A 14,550-nucleotide genomic window follows, 5' to 3' on the forward strand; every position below is an offset into this window, starting at 1 on the left:
AAGTAACCAGCTCTTCCCCCCCCCCACCCCCAGTACAACTATTTCAACATTCTGAAAATAAAAATAAACTTTTACATTTTCAAAACAAAGACATACAACTTATTTTGGTAAATAAACAGTAGCTTATATGACCCCTTTAAATGATAAGTTGGCTGATCAGAGCGAGACGAGTCGTGGCTCCTCAGCTTCATGCAGGACGGAGTGGTAGGAGGCGTGGGCGAGGTTGACTGACTGCAAAAGACCACACCATTATTTTTAAATCAATCTAAATATTGCTCTAGTTGGTATTTGTGTTTTAAATCCTGTTGTAAAGGTTTGTACTTTCAACTGTAGTTGTAAATATTAAGTGGAATTGTATTATAATAACCGAATATATTCCCTTATTTTGGAATAGTTGCAATTAAAGCAATACATGAATCACAACAGCTGTAGTCTCAGCACTTTGTAGCGCCCTCTGGCGTGAGTGTAAAAGCTTACAGCACCTGGTATTCCCAGGCGGTCTCCCATCCAAGTACTAACCAGGCCCGACCCTGCTTAGCTTCCGAGATCGGACGAGATCGGGCGTGTTCAGGGTAGTATGGCCGTAAGCCGAAAGACGAGGTAAAACCAACCTTTTTAAATGGAACTCTTACAGACGGGATGGGAGACAATTGTTATTTATATAAGAGCCTGTCGCGCATGCGTACACTAATGTGCTTTTTCTGGCTGTGTGATTGTCTTCCTTTGCTACGGCGGTCAAGTTGCTTTCACGGTGGATATTTGCCTCCGGAGCTCCAGCGGAAGCTCCCCCTCACTGTGCCCACACTGCTCTCTCATGCTGCGGGGAGATTGCAGGAGAGGTGCCGCTCTCAACACTACTTTATGCTTAGGGACCGTCAATAAATTACTATTGTCTTCGAAGATATATATCTGCTACATCAAAACACTGATTCATCTAAAAGGAGGTCAAATAAATAGTCCTACATTTTTAATATCGTTCCTGATTTTATAATTTAAATATTCTTTTAATGTAAACAATAATTATTTGTTTTAAAAGTCTCCATGCAACTTATTAACCAAATTCCACTTTATATTTGTCCTTTTATTTTAAAATAGGATCAAAAACATTTTGATATTAAAAATAAATGTTTCTTTTCAATAGATTCCTGGTCATATGACCTAAAATCCCAAATTCACTTGATATTTGAAATGTTTTCTCTAATGTGTTTCACACCTTTTTGTTTTAAAATGTAAGTTTAATTGGATTTTATAAAAATTAGTAATATTGAAAACCATGGTTTCATTTGTAGCTCCCGCAACAACTACGACTATCCAACATAAAACCAACTTGACTCTCATTTGGAGCTAATAAAAATGTTGATAATTATCTGTATAAGACATATCATGCACATGCTCTTTATTAAAACACTTTTTTTTTTAAATAAAACCCTATTTTAAAATAAAAGGGTGTGCGTTACACTAAAAGGTTAGCATGACTAATAAGTGGAATTAGGTTACTAAATTGTATGACATTGAGACTATTGGGAAAATATCCTTATTTTTTATATTAAACATGGATATGTATGTTAGAATTATGAAATAATGGGCATGCACAATAAGGAGGTATGACTAATTATTTACCTTCTTTTAGATGAATCAGTGTTTTGATGTAGCAGATATACATTTTTCAAGACAATAGTGATTTATTGACGGTCCCTAATTATAAAGTAGTGTTGAGAGCTGTGATGAGGTGGCATCTGAATGCAGCTGGGATAGACTCCAGCACCCCCTGCCACCCCAAAAGAGACAATGGATGGAGAGCTGCACCTCACACAGCCAGAAAAAGCACATTAGTGTACGCATGCGCGCCAGGCTCTAAGATAAATAATAATTGTCTCTCACCCCGTCTGTAAGAGTTACATTTAAAAAGGTTGTTTTCACCTCGCCTTTCGGCTTACGGCCATACTACCCTGAACACGCCCGATCTCGTCCGATCTCGGAAGCTAAGCAGGGTCGGGCCTGGTTAGTACTTGGATGGGAGACCGCCTGGGAATACCAGGTGCTGTAAGCTTTTACACTCACGCCAGAGGGCGCTGTTTCTCACTTCTTGCAAAAATAAAAAACAATGGTTTTTATTTCACTTTCAGTTTTACAAAAACACATGTCATTTTATAAGTTCACCAGTCACGGATAGTCCGTCAATATGTTCAACACCAGTTTGGCTGTTACTGCAATATAACAATATAACAATGTATCGTAATTAATACACAATATGAGAATGTGTGCTGTATAAATGAATGAATGAATTACTTAATTTAATTAGAACACAACAGGAGCAGTAAATATGCAGGGATTACCTAAACTGATGTGTTGTGTTAATTTAGCAATATTAAAGGTGTCATATGTAGAATTTGCATGTCAAGTGATCATTAAATGTCCCTGATATGTCAAAAGGCGTTAATAAATCATGTTCTTTTCCAATACCTCTATAACTGTTCAGCTGGGATATGCTCACTTCATAATTAGATTTACAGCCCCGAAATCTTGTTATTGTTTTCATTTCCATGTCCCGCCCTCTACCGTTTGACCAATTAGAAAGTCTGTGAGTGTGTCACATCCAGGTTGCCAGTTACACACCGTCATCTTCGTCTGGCTACTGCCACTGGTAAAGTTACTAAACATGTCAGACCTTAGTCAATCTAAAAGGCCTTGTTACCATTTTCAACTTATTCATGACAAAGCCAGGAACAACATGAGGATTTGTATCAGGGATGCCTTTGAAAGATGGAGACAATTGAAGGCGGAGAAGATTTTTTTCATCTGACGCCAAACTTGCTAATTTCCTTCTTGAAAGGTAAGTCAGGCATTTACCTTTTCTTATTACTTGTAATAAATGGAAATGGACATTTGGTATGTAAACTATATTGTCCAATACAGTCTATGATCTTGTCTAACAAAGCTAGTATGTTCCTGCAACCAATGCTTAGTGTGATGGTGCTCAGCTCCTAGTGTAATGCTTAGCATGCTAGCCCGGTCAATGACACATCCACATATAAGCTAACGGGGGAAATATATGCCTGTTATCCTGTATGTCCATGTGTATTTGAACTGACAAGGTAAAATATATTTTCCATAAACAAAACCAATGTGGATATGTGTAGTGTCTGTGCCTATTTCCTTCTCAACATGCTGATAGGCTGAGGAAATGTGTTCCAACATTAGCACGGCTGTCGTCATGGCAATGTGAAAGGTATGGAGACAGACACATCACATGATCAAATAATTCCTCATTGGTGTAGCCTATAGACACACCTTAGTAAAATGTCTCTTTAGTTTTGGGCGTACATTAGACTGCTAAGCATGCTCTGCTTATTTTCACCAGTAGAACCTTTACTAGTGTTGGTTGTAGTTTGTTCTAGTCTGTTTTCTGATAGTACTGACAACAACCATGTGGTTGCTATTTGTTGTGATATTGTACGCAGGCATGATTGCACTTCTTCCTGAAAATAGCCTAATTCTGTGTAAAATGTGTTGGTTAGAGATTTGTTATTGACAAAATGCTTGTCTATTCAGCATTTATGGTCCCAGCACCTCAACCCTTAGTAAGAGGCAGTGGAAGTTGGAAGTTCCTTGGAGTGGCCCAGTCCATGGAGCTGGATTCGGCTGCGTATCTGGCAACCTCAGTCAGGGAGAGAGGAGGGGGACTACAGAATTTTGACTGTGATTGCAGTACCATTTCTGGCCACATTATTACATATGGCACCTTTAAAAAAAAAGCATGCATGTCAGCTTTATGTTAGTAGTAGGGGTGCATGATAAATATTGTACAGATAATTATCAATGTATATATTTTTTTTATTAGCTCCAATTGAGAGTTAATTCGGTTTTATGTTGGACATTCGTAGTTGTAGCGGGAGGTTGAAAAGTAACCATGGTTATCAATATCAAAAATGTATTATAAAATCCATCCATTCATCCATTTTCTACTGCTTGTCCCTCCAATTAAACTTAAATTTTAAAACAAAAAGGCATGAATGACACTAGAGAAAAGCACTTAAAATATTAAGTGAATTCAGTATTTTAAGTGACTTAGGAATCTTTTAAAAAGAAACCAAGATTTTTAATATTCAAATGTTTTTGTTTAAATAAAATCCTATTTAAAAAAAAAGGGTGTATATTATATAAAACTGGATATCCATCCATCCAATTTCTACCACTTATTCCCTTCAGGGTCGCGGGGGGCGCTGGAGCCTATCTCAGCTACAATCGGGCGGAAGGCGGGGTACACCCTGGACAAGTCGCCACCTCATCACAGGGCCAACACAGATAGACAGACAACATTCACACTCACTGGATATGAATGATAAAAGTAGGAAATAATTTGGCGTGCACCTTAGCACGTTATTAAGGAGGTAGGACTATTTATTTGACCTCCTTTTAGATGAATCAGTGTTTTGATGTAGCAGATATACATCTTCGAAGACAATAGTAATTTATTGACGGTCCCTAAGCATAAAGTAGTGTTGAGAGCGGCTCCTCTCCTGCAATCTCCCCGCAGCATGAGAGAGCAGTGTGGGCACAGTGAGGGGGAGCTTCCGCTGGAGCTCCGGAGGCAAATATCCACCGTGAAAGCAACTTGACCGCCGTAGCAAAGGAAGACAATCACACAGACAGAAAAAGCACATTAGTGTACGCATGCGCGACAGGCTCTTATAGATAATTAGTCATTTTCTCCCATCCCGTCTGTAAGAGTTCCATTTAAAAAGGTTGGTTTTACCTCGTCATTCGGCTTACGGCCATAATACCCCAAACACACCTGATCTCAGAAGCAAAGCAGGGTCGGGCCTGGTTAGTACTTGGATGGGAGACCGCCTGGGAATACCAGGTGCTGTAAGCTTTTACACTCACGCCAGAGGGCGCTATTTCTCAGTTCTTGCAAAAAGAATTTTTTTTTATTTCACTTTCAGTTCAATTTACCCTAACATGTCTAATATTTATCCATCTTTGGGCTGTTTTTGCCATCTTACCCGGCTACAAAAACACATGTCATATTATAAATTCACCTGTCACGGACTTTTGAGCGCTGATAGTCCGTCAATATGTTCAACACCGGGGTGATATGAACCAATCAGCGTGCCTTATTCCAACATCTCACACTTTCTAAGCCAATCAGATCCGCCTCTGTCCAACTTTCTTCAACACATTTAATATTTGGCCAATGACAGAACGGCTGGTTTACTTCCGGCCTCATTAGCATATTTCAACATTTAACCAATCACGGATTGTTGGGTTTCCTCTTTCTTCATTCATCTTCAATGAATACTCCAGTTGTATATATATGAAAGATGATGGTTTATTTTAAGGATGGTTCAGTACAATGCCTCACAGCACCGGGAAACAAAACATCGGTAACTGTGGGAAAATAGAACACAACTCCATCCAACTTTTCTGTGTATGTCTCACATTCTCTCGCGCGAAGTGAACCGGAAGAGATCACGTGACGATAGCGCGGATGAACCTGCACTACCGTATATAACCTATTGGAGGCGCATAACAACAACAGCAAGCCTTTCTTCTCATGATACACAGCAACAGCATTAATAACAATGAGATCACATTTACTCAACACCCCCCCTTGATCTCATAACCATGAAACAGTGAAACACATTAGTTTCCAAAAAAAAAATAATTTGAATTTGTCAATCTTGGCTCTTGTAGTAGGTTTTGTTAAGATGTCTGCAACCATGTCTTCTGTAGGACAGTAGACTAATGAAATTTTCCCTTCAGTGAGTGCCTCACGAATGAAATGATATTTAACATCAATATGTTTGGACCTCTGTCTATTAACTGGATTTTTGCTCAACAAAAGAGCCCCTTGATTGTCTCTAGTGATGGGTTGATGAGGCGTCATGAAGCGTTTCGACACATTGCAAAACTGTATTGATACTGTGTCGATACTGTGTCACTAAATACTGACATCTGCTGGACATTAAAAATCCCTACAGGCAACCTATGGACCGACTCAACTGACACTGATTTTATGACCTAGTACAGGGGTCACCAACCTTTTTGAAACCAAAAACTACTTCTTGGGTACTGATTAATGCGAAGGGCTACCAGTTTGATACACACTTAAATAAATAAATATATTGTCATTTGTAAGTTACACGTAAGTGTGATTTAAACAAGAATAGCTAAATAAATACATTTATATATATAAAAAAAATGGGTATTTCTGTCCATTTTTTTCCTTTTACAGAAGGTTTTTTGTAGAGAATAAATGATGAAAAAAACACTTAATTGAACGGGTTAAAAGAGGAGAAAACAAGAAAAAATGTAAAATAAAATTTTGAAACATAGTTTATCTTCAATTTCGACTCTTTATAATTCAAAATTCAACCGACAAAAAGAAGAGAAAAACTAGCTTATTTGAATCTTTTTGAAAAAATTAAAAAAATAATTTGTGGAACATCATTAGTAATTTTTCCTGATTAAGATACATTTTAGAATTTTGATGACATGTTTTAAATTGGTTAAAATCCAATCTGCACTTTGTTAGAATATTTAACAAATTGGACCAAGCTATATTTCTAACAAAGACAAATCAGTATTTCTTCTAGATTTTCCAGAACAAAAATTTTAAAAGAAATTCAAGATACTTTGAAATAAGATTTAAATTTGATTCTACAGATTTTCTAGATTTGCCAGAATATTTTTTTTGAATTTTAATCATAGTAAGTTTGAAGAAATATTTCACAAATATTCTTTGTCGAAAAAACAGAAGCTAAAATATTTATCATTCTTTACAATAAAAAATAAATAAATTTACTTGAACATTGATTTAAATTGTCAGGAAAGAAGAGGAAGAAATTTAAAAGGTAAAAAGGTATATTTGTTTAAAAATCCTAAAATCATTTTTAAGGTTGTATTTTTTCTCTAAAATTGTATTTCTAAAAGTAATAAGAAGCAAAGTAAAAAATAAATGAATTTATTTAAACAAGTGAAGACCCATCCATCCATCCATTTTCTACCGCTTATTCCAAGTGAAGACCAAGTCTTTAAAATATTTTCTTGGATTTTCAAATTCTATTTGAGTTTTGTCTCTTTTAGAATTAAAAATGTCGAGCAAAGCGAGACCAGCTTGCTAGTAAATAAATACAATTTAAAAAATAGAGGCAGCTCACTGGTAAGTGCTGCTCTTTGAGCTATTTTTAGAACAGGCCAGCGGGCGACTGATCTGGTCCTTACGGGCTACCTGGTGACTGCGGGCACCGCGTTGGTGACCCCTGCCCTAGTATATACAATAATATAAACCAAGTCATTGTATTTCATTTAGGATTATTTCATATCTTCATTTAAATAAAAATATATTTTTATCTTTTTTAGATACAGTCAATAAATAATGTGAACATGTATCATAACATGGAAATCTAAGAGAACGTGTTGTGGATGATTGTGGACTGGGTATTTTTTTAATTTTATTTTTTACACATTTTTATAAAAAAAAAAAAAAAAAGTTTTTCCGACGTATTACATTTTAGACGATTTATCTTCTTAGTTATTATTTCACCGGCTGTAGAAAAGACCCGCTCACAGGGCACAGAGGAGGCGTCAGTGCGACACAGTTCGCGTATCGGTCACGTGACCAAAACAGCTCATGATCGGTCACGTGACTTTCTAAAAGCGGTACGCGCACCGACACAGGGTTTCGCTCTATGAGCTCGACGCATGCGCCGATGCATCGGTGTTGCTGGACCCATCACTAATTGTCTCCATGAATTGTTGTACAATTGTACAAACATTTGTCCATGCCACTCAACAGTTGGGTGATATAAATACTTTCTCGTGTAGTGTTGGATAAGGCAATATATTCAGCTTCACAAGTTGACAATGCAACTGTTGGTTGTTTCTTTGATTTCCAGGATATAGCTGGACCTTGTTTTGTTAGACCGAAACAATATCCACTAGTGCTGCGTCGGTCTTCCATTGATGATGCCCAGTCTGAATCGCTAAATGCAATCAGGTTGAGGCCTTCCTCACTTTTCTTGAAACATAGTTCAAAGTCATGTGTACCCTTGAGATACCTTAGCACATGTTTGGCAGAAACTAGATCCTGTGCTGTTGGCTTTGCCAATGTTTGTGATAACCTACCAACAATCCAGCTGATATCTGGTCTGGTGCAGGTCATGGCATAGATCAAACTACGAATGATTTCACGGTATTCTCTGGGGTTTACCACCTCGGTAGTGTCACACTCATTTTCATTTGTAGTGCTCAGTTCTACTTTCTGTTCAGAAGGAGTGCTTCTAGGTTTGCATTCTGACATGCCAAATCTTTCAAGCAACTTTTGTATGTACATTTTTTGATCCATTTTGATTTCATTCTGTTTCTGTTCAAAATGAATACCCAGGAAATAAGACATCTTACCCAGGTCTTTCATGTTGAATTTGGCTTTCATTAATTGCTCAAGTGCTTCTTTGCTACTTGCAGCAATGATCAGGTCGTCCACCCAGATGATAACAATGACTGTTTCATTTTCTGTTTGTTTTCGGTAGACACAATGATCAGATAGGTTTCTTTTGAAATTGTTTTGCTCTAAATGGTCATTTAGAAGTTTGTACCAATTTCTTCCTGATTGTTTTAGGCCATAGATTGATTTCTTCAACCTAAATACTAGTTTTTCACCTGTGTCCGATGTTTTCTGAAAACCTTCTGGTTGTTCTAGGTATATCTCTTCATCAATGGGGGCATGTAAATATGCCGTTTTCACATCCATCTGGTGGACGGTGAGGTCATTTTGGACAGCTATTTGCATCAATGCACGCACAGAAGTAATGTCTGCGGTTGGTGCAAATGTTTCTTGATAATCTATACCTTCAGTTTGACTGTATCCTTTGGCAACATATCTAGCTTTGAAAAGCTGTCCTTTCTCTGTTTTCTTTGAGGGCATAAACCCACTTTCCACCTACTGTATTTTTCCCTTTTGGTAATGTTGTTAGTTCAAATGTGTCATTTTCTTTGAGAGATGCCAACTCGTCTTTCATGGCTTTTTCCCAGCTGGCTGCCTCTGATGACATCAGGGTGTCTTTATACGTCTGTGGGACTCCACACATTGCCCTGCAACAGTGATCAATAACGTCATGGCTTTCATTGATATCATCAATGTTTGTTACATATTCCTCTAAGTATTTTGGAGGAACAATTCTCTCTCTCTTTGGGTAGCGACCTCTTTGTTCTGTTCTAGTCTCTGTGTTAGTTGTGGCATCATCTAACACCACATCCTCTTCTACTTCTAGAGTTTGTGTTTGGTTATCAACATCATTTTGAGCTACAGTTTGATTTTCGATGCTCACTAATTTTTCTGATACAGTGTCAGGTAGTTTGGTTTCATTGCTTTCGCAATCTGGGATTTCCAAGTCATACGCATTTGTTTGTGTCTCTTTTTCTGCAGTGTTCTTTTTGGTGAATTTTACCAGTCTGTGTTTTGACACCTTTCTTGACTGTGGATCATAGACCAAGTATGCTGGACTATTTTTACTATAGCCCACAAATACTACTTTCTCACACCTTGGTTCAAGTTTCTTGTGACTGTGAGTGTATGCGTAACACTCCGAGCCAAACACCCACATTTTTGAAATGTTGGGCTTCTTTCCAGTTAGCATGAAATAAGGTGTGTTCTTTGTTCTGTCATTGTAACATCTGTTCCGAATGTGGGTGGCACTTTGAACAGCATAAGGCCATAATGTTTTTGGTAACTCTTTTTCTAGTAGCATACACCTTGCCATTTCAAACAGTGTTCGCCACTGTCTTTCAGCTGTACCGTTTTGATGAGGAGAATAAGGTGACGAGGTTTCATGTCTGATACCTTTCTCTCTCAAAAGTGTTTGAAAATCGTTTCCAGTGAACTCAGTTCCATTATCTGAGCGCATACATTTTACGTTGCCATATGGGGAAACGTCTGCAATGAACTTCTCTGTCGCAAGGGTAGTTTCACTCTTATTTTTCAAGAAGTAAACAATTACTGCCCCTGAATAATCATCAGTAAATGAGACTGAATATTTATGCCCATGTAATCCAATGGGGTCAATGGGACCGGCCAGGTCAGTGTGCACCAGCTCTAGGGGTGCACTAGCTTTGACATCAGGTAATTTGTTCCTAGTGTTAGTGAATTTTCCTTGTGTACAAATGTCACATTCTATCTTTGTATCTCCTGTAACTGTCATGCCTGTCACAACATTTTGAAGCTTCAACACATCATTCACATTGCAGTGCCCCAAGATCTCGTGCCATGTTTTCACATCACAACATAGATTCACTTTGTCTTTTGACATAATGTCATGCACAGAGTCATCATACAGTTTTTGATGGTTTACCGTTTTGAGGTAGTACAGTCTCTCGTGTACTTCTATCTTGAAGGTGTTTCCTTCTTTCGTGATGAGCCGGTTTTGTCCTTCTCCGAAGATCACTTGAGCTCCATTAGTCGTGGCTGCTTTCACCGACATGAAGTCCTGTGGGTAGGTTGGGATGAACAAGGCGTTCTTCAGTGTGACGGAGACGCTTCTCCCCTCTGTGTTGCGTAGAAGAACCACTGCATCGCCTCTCTTCAGCGCCACGTTGTTCTTCCTTGTTCCATCGGCCAACTCCATGTAGTGTTTGTTTGGGTTAAAAGTCTCATCAAATCGTGTGAATTTGCTCTTCTCAGTGATTATGTGTGACGTCGCCCCACAGTCCACCATCAGTCCATTTTGTTTGATGCCGTCTGGAAGCACCAAATGACTGGCTTGGAACACAAAGGAGGTGCCAATTTCCTTTGAATCTTCTTCTTTCTCCATAGTTTGTTTAGCAGAGTCAGGCTTGGTTTTTCTTCTGCACGTCGCGTCTGTATGTGTTGTGCTTCGGTGGTAGTTGCACCACTTTGGTGTTGTTTTGTGGGGACAATTTTTCGCCAAATGTCCACGATTCCCACATCCATAACAGGTCGCTGACGCTATGTCCACTTTCATTACGTTGTCTGATTTTGGTTTGCGTTCAAATTTCTCTGTCTCTTCGTAGCTTCGTAGTTTGCTCTTGAACTCCACAAAAGTCACTTCATCGTTGCTCTGTGTCATGTGAATGACGAATGGTTTGTATGGTTCCGGTAGGCCCCGCAGAACCATAGCAATGCTCAACTCATCGCTTATTACTTGCTTTGTATTTCTTAAAGAAGTCACTATCTTTTTGGCTCTAATGATGTAGTCTGTAATAGTTTCTTCTGAGTCTTTCTTCAGGGAACACAATTCGTTGTACAGGGAAATAATTCTTGGCTTACCATCACTGGCATAATGGCGCCGTAAAATTTGTAGTGCTTTGCGACCATCGTCAGCAGCGTCTCTCATTACCAACGACAGACTTGTGTCGTCTAGGAACTGGATTAGCTCTGCAAAGCATTCTGCATTCTTCTCTGGGTCAACCTCACCAGAGGAAAGTATTGTGTCCTTTAAACGTTCAAGTCTCATGTGACCAAGAAATTTTACTTCCCAAAGTTCGTAGTTGTCCTCGTCTCCATCGAAGATCAGGCGCTGCCATCTTCCTCCCGTTGCACGTCTGGGCCCATAACCTGTTGGGTTTCCTCTTTCTTCATTCATCTTCAATGAATACTCCAGTTGTATATATATGAAAGATGATGGTTTATTTTAAGGATGGTTCAGTACAATGCCTCACAGCACCGGGAAACAAAACATCGGTAACTGTGGGAAAATAGAACACAACTCCATCGAACTTTTCTGTGTATGTCTCACATTCTCTCGCGCGAAGTGAACCGGAAGAGATCACGTGACGATAGCGCGGATGAACCTGCACTACCGTATATAACCTTTTGGAGGCGCATAACAACAACAGCAAGCCTTTCTTCTCATGATACACAGCAACAGCATTAATAACAATGAGATCACATTTACTCAACATGTTTGTACGTTCAAGTGTTAAAAAAGTATAAAATGTTGTTTTGAAAAGAAGTTCCTTTCTTGGGAGGTACCGGAATGTCATCATCATCCGTGATTGGTTAAATGTTGAAATATGCCAATGAGGCCGGAAGTAAACCAGCCGTTCTGTCATTGGCCAAATATTAAATGTGTTGAAGAAAGTTGGACAGAGGCGGATCTGATTGGCTTAGAAAGTTGGAGATGTTGGAATAAGGCACGCTGATTGGTTCATATCACCCCGGTGTTGAACATATTGACGGACTATCAGCGCTCAAAAGTCCGTGACTGGTCAATTTATAATATGACATGTGTTTTTGTAGCCGGGTAAGATGGCAAAAACAGCCCAAAGATGGATAAATATTAGACATGTTAGGGTAAATTGAACTGAAAGTGAAATAAAAATAATTTCTTTTTGCAAGAACTGAGAAATAGCGCCCTCTGGCGTGAGTGTAAAAGCTTACAGCACCTGGTATTCCCAGGCGGTCTCCCATCCAAGTACTAACCAGGCCCGACCCTGCTTTGCTTCTGAGATCGGACGAGATCGGGTGTGTTTGGGGTATTATGGCCGTAAGCCGAATGACGAGGTAAAACCAACCTTTTTAAATGGAACTCTTACAGACGGGATGGGAGAAAATGACTAATTATCTATAAGAGCCTGTCGCGCATGCGTACACTAATGTGCTTTTTCTGTCTGTGTGATTGTCTTCCTTTGCTACGGCGGTCAAGTTGCTTTCACGGTGGATATTTGCCTCCGGAGCTCCAGCGGAAGCTCCCCCTCACTGTGCCCACACTGCTCTCTCATGCTGCGGGGAGATTGCAGGAGAGGTGCCGCTCTCAACACTACTTTATGCTTAGGGACCGTCAATAAATTACTATTGTCTTCGAAGATGTATATCTGCTACATCAAAACACTGATTCATCTAAAAGGAGGTCAAATAAATAGTCCTACATTTTTAATATCGTTCCTGATTTTATAATTTAAATATTTTTTTAATGTAAACAATATTCATTTGTTTTAAAAGTCTCCATGTCATCATGCAACTTAGTAACCCAATTCCACTTTATATTAGTCCTTTTATTTTAAAATAGGATCAAAAATATTTTGATATTAAAAACAAATGTTTATTTTCAATAGATTCCTGGTCATATGACCTAAAATCCCAAATTAATTTTAAATATTAGAAGTGATTTTTCTAATGTGTTTCACACCTTTTTGTTTTAAATTGTAAGTTTAATATGATTTTATATAAATTAGTAATATTGAAAACCATGGTTTCATTTTTAGCTCCCGCAACAACTACGACTATCCAACATAAAACCAACTTGACTCTCATTTGGAGCTAATACAAATGTTGATAATTATCTGTATAAGATATATCATGCACATGATTTTTACTAAAAAACGTATTATTTTTTGTTTTTAAATAAAACCCTATTTTAAAATAAAAGGGTGTGCGTTACACTAAAAGGTTAGCATGACTAATAAGTGGAATTAGGTTACCAAGTTGTATGACATTGAGACTATTGGGAAAATATCCTTATTTTTTTATATTAAACATGGATATCATTTTAAAATTATGAAATAATGGGCATGCACAATAAGGAGGTATGACTAATTGTTTACCTTCTTTTAGATGAGTCAGTGTTTTGATGTAGCAGATATACAATTTTCAAGGTAATGTTGATTTATTGACGGTCCCTACGCATAAAGCAGTGTTGAGAGCTGTGATGAGGTGGCATCTGAATGCAGCTGGGATAGGCTCCAGCACCCCCTGCCACCCCAAAAGAGACAAGCGGTCGACAATGGATGGAGAGCTGCACCTCACACAGCCACAAAAAGCACATTAGTGTACGCATGCGCGACAGGCTCTAAGATAAATAATAATTGTCTTTCACCCCCTGTGATGAGGTGGCGACTTGTCCAGGGTGTACTCCGCCTTCTGCCCGAATGCAGCTGAGATAGGCTCCAGCACCCCCCGCGACCCCAAAAAGGACAAGCGGTAGAAAATGGATGGATGGATGTCTTCCATCCCGTCTGTAAGAGTTCCATTTAAAAAGGTTGGTTTTACCTCGTCTTTCGGCTTACAGCCATACTACCCTGAACACGCCCGATCTCGTCCGATCTCGGAAGCTAAGCAGGGTCGGGCCTGGTTAGTACTTGGATGGGAGACCGCCTGGGAATACCAGGTGCTGTAAGCTTTTACACTCACGCCAGAGGGCGCTACAAAGTGCTGAGACTACAGCTGTTGTGATTCATGTATTGCTTTAATTGCAACTCTTCCAAAATAAGGGAATATATTCGGTTATTATAATACAATTCCATTTAATATTTACAACTACAGTTGAAGGTACAAACCTTTACAACAGGATTTAAAACACAAATACCAACTAGAGCAATATTTAGATTGATTTAAAAATAATGGTGTGGTCTTTTGCAGTCAGTCAACCTCGCCCACGCCTCCTACCACTCCGTCCTGCATGAAGCTGAGGAGCCACGACTCGTCTCGCTCTGATCAGCCAACTTATCATTTAAAGGGGTCATATAAGCTACTGTTTATTTACCAAAATAAGTTGTATGTCTTTGTTTTTGAAAATGCAAAAGTTTATTTTT

The 14,550-nt window shown here is 38.7% G+C and overlaps 4 non-coding genes and 1 pseudogene across 4 annotated transcripts; 3 read left to right on the forward strand and 2 right to left on the reverse strand.

Moving 5' to 3' along the window:
• Positions 1–470: 470 nt before the first annotated feature.
• Positions 471–589, reverse strand: LOC133571314 (5S ribosomal RNA). The gene has a single exon (XR_009810405.1). It is a non-coding gene; the product is annotated as a 5S ribosomal RNA (ribosomal RNA).
• Positions 590–1,931: 1,342 nt separating this feature from the next.
• On the forward strand, positions 1,932–2,050 carry LOC133571303 (5S ribosomal RNA). The gene has a single exon (XR_009810395.1). It is a non-coding gene; the product is annotated as a 5S ribosomal RNA (ribosomal RNA).
• A 2,717-nt stretch (positions 2,051–4,767) lies between these two features.
• LOC133571263 (5S ribosomal RNA) lies at positions 4,768–4,876 on the forward strand (annotated as a pseudogene).
• Positions 4,877–12,393: 7,517 nt separating this feature from the next.
• On the reverse strand, positions 12,394–12,512 carry LOC133571220 (5S ribosomal RNA). The gene has a single exon (XR_009810354.1). It is a non-coding gene; the product is annotated as a 5S ribosomal RNA (ribosomal RNA).
• A 1,507-nt stretch (positions 12,513–14,019) lies between these two features.
• Positions 14,020–14,138, forward strand: LOC133571164 (5S ribosomal RNA). The gene has a single exon (XR_009810320.1). It is a non-coding gene; the product is annotated as a 5S ribosomal RNA (ribosomal RNA).
• Positions 14,139–14,550: the final 412 nt, after the last annotated feature.

The sequence above is a fragment of the Nerophis lumbriciformis genome, linkage group LG28 (genome assembly GCF_033978685.3).
Source record: "Nerophis lumbriciformis linkage group LG28, RoL_Nlum_v2.1, whole genome shotgun sequence".
In the NCBI taxonomy this organism is placed as follows: Eukaryota; Metazoa; Chordata; class Actinopteri; order Syngnathiformes; family Syngnathidae; genus Nerophis; species Nerophis lumbriciformis.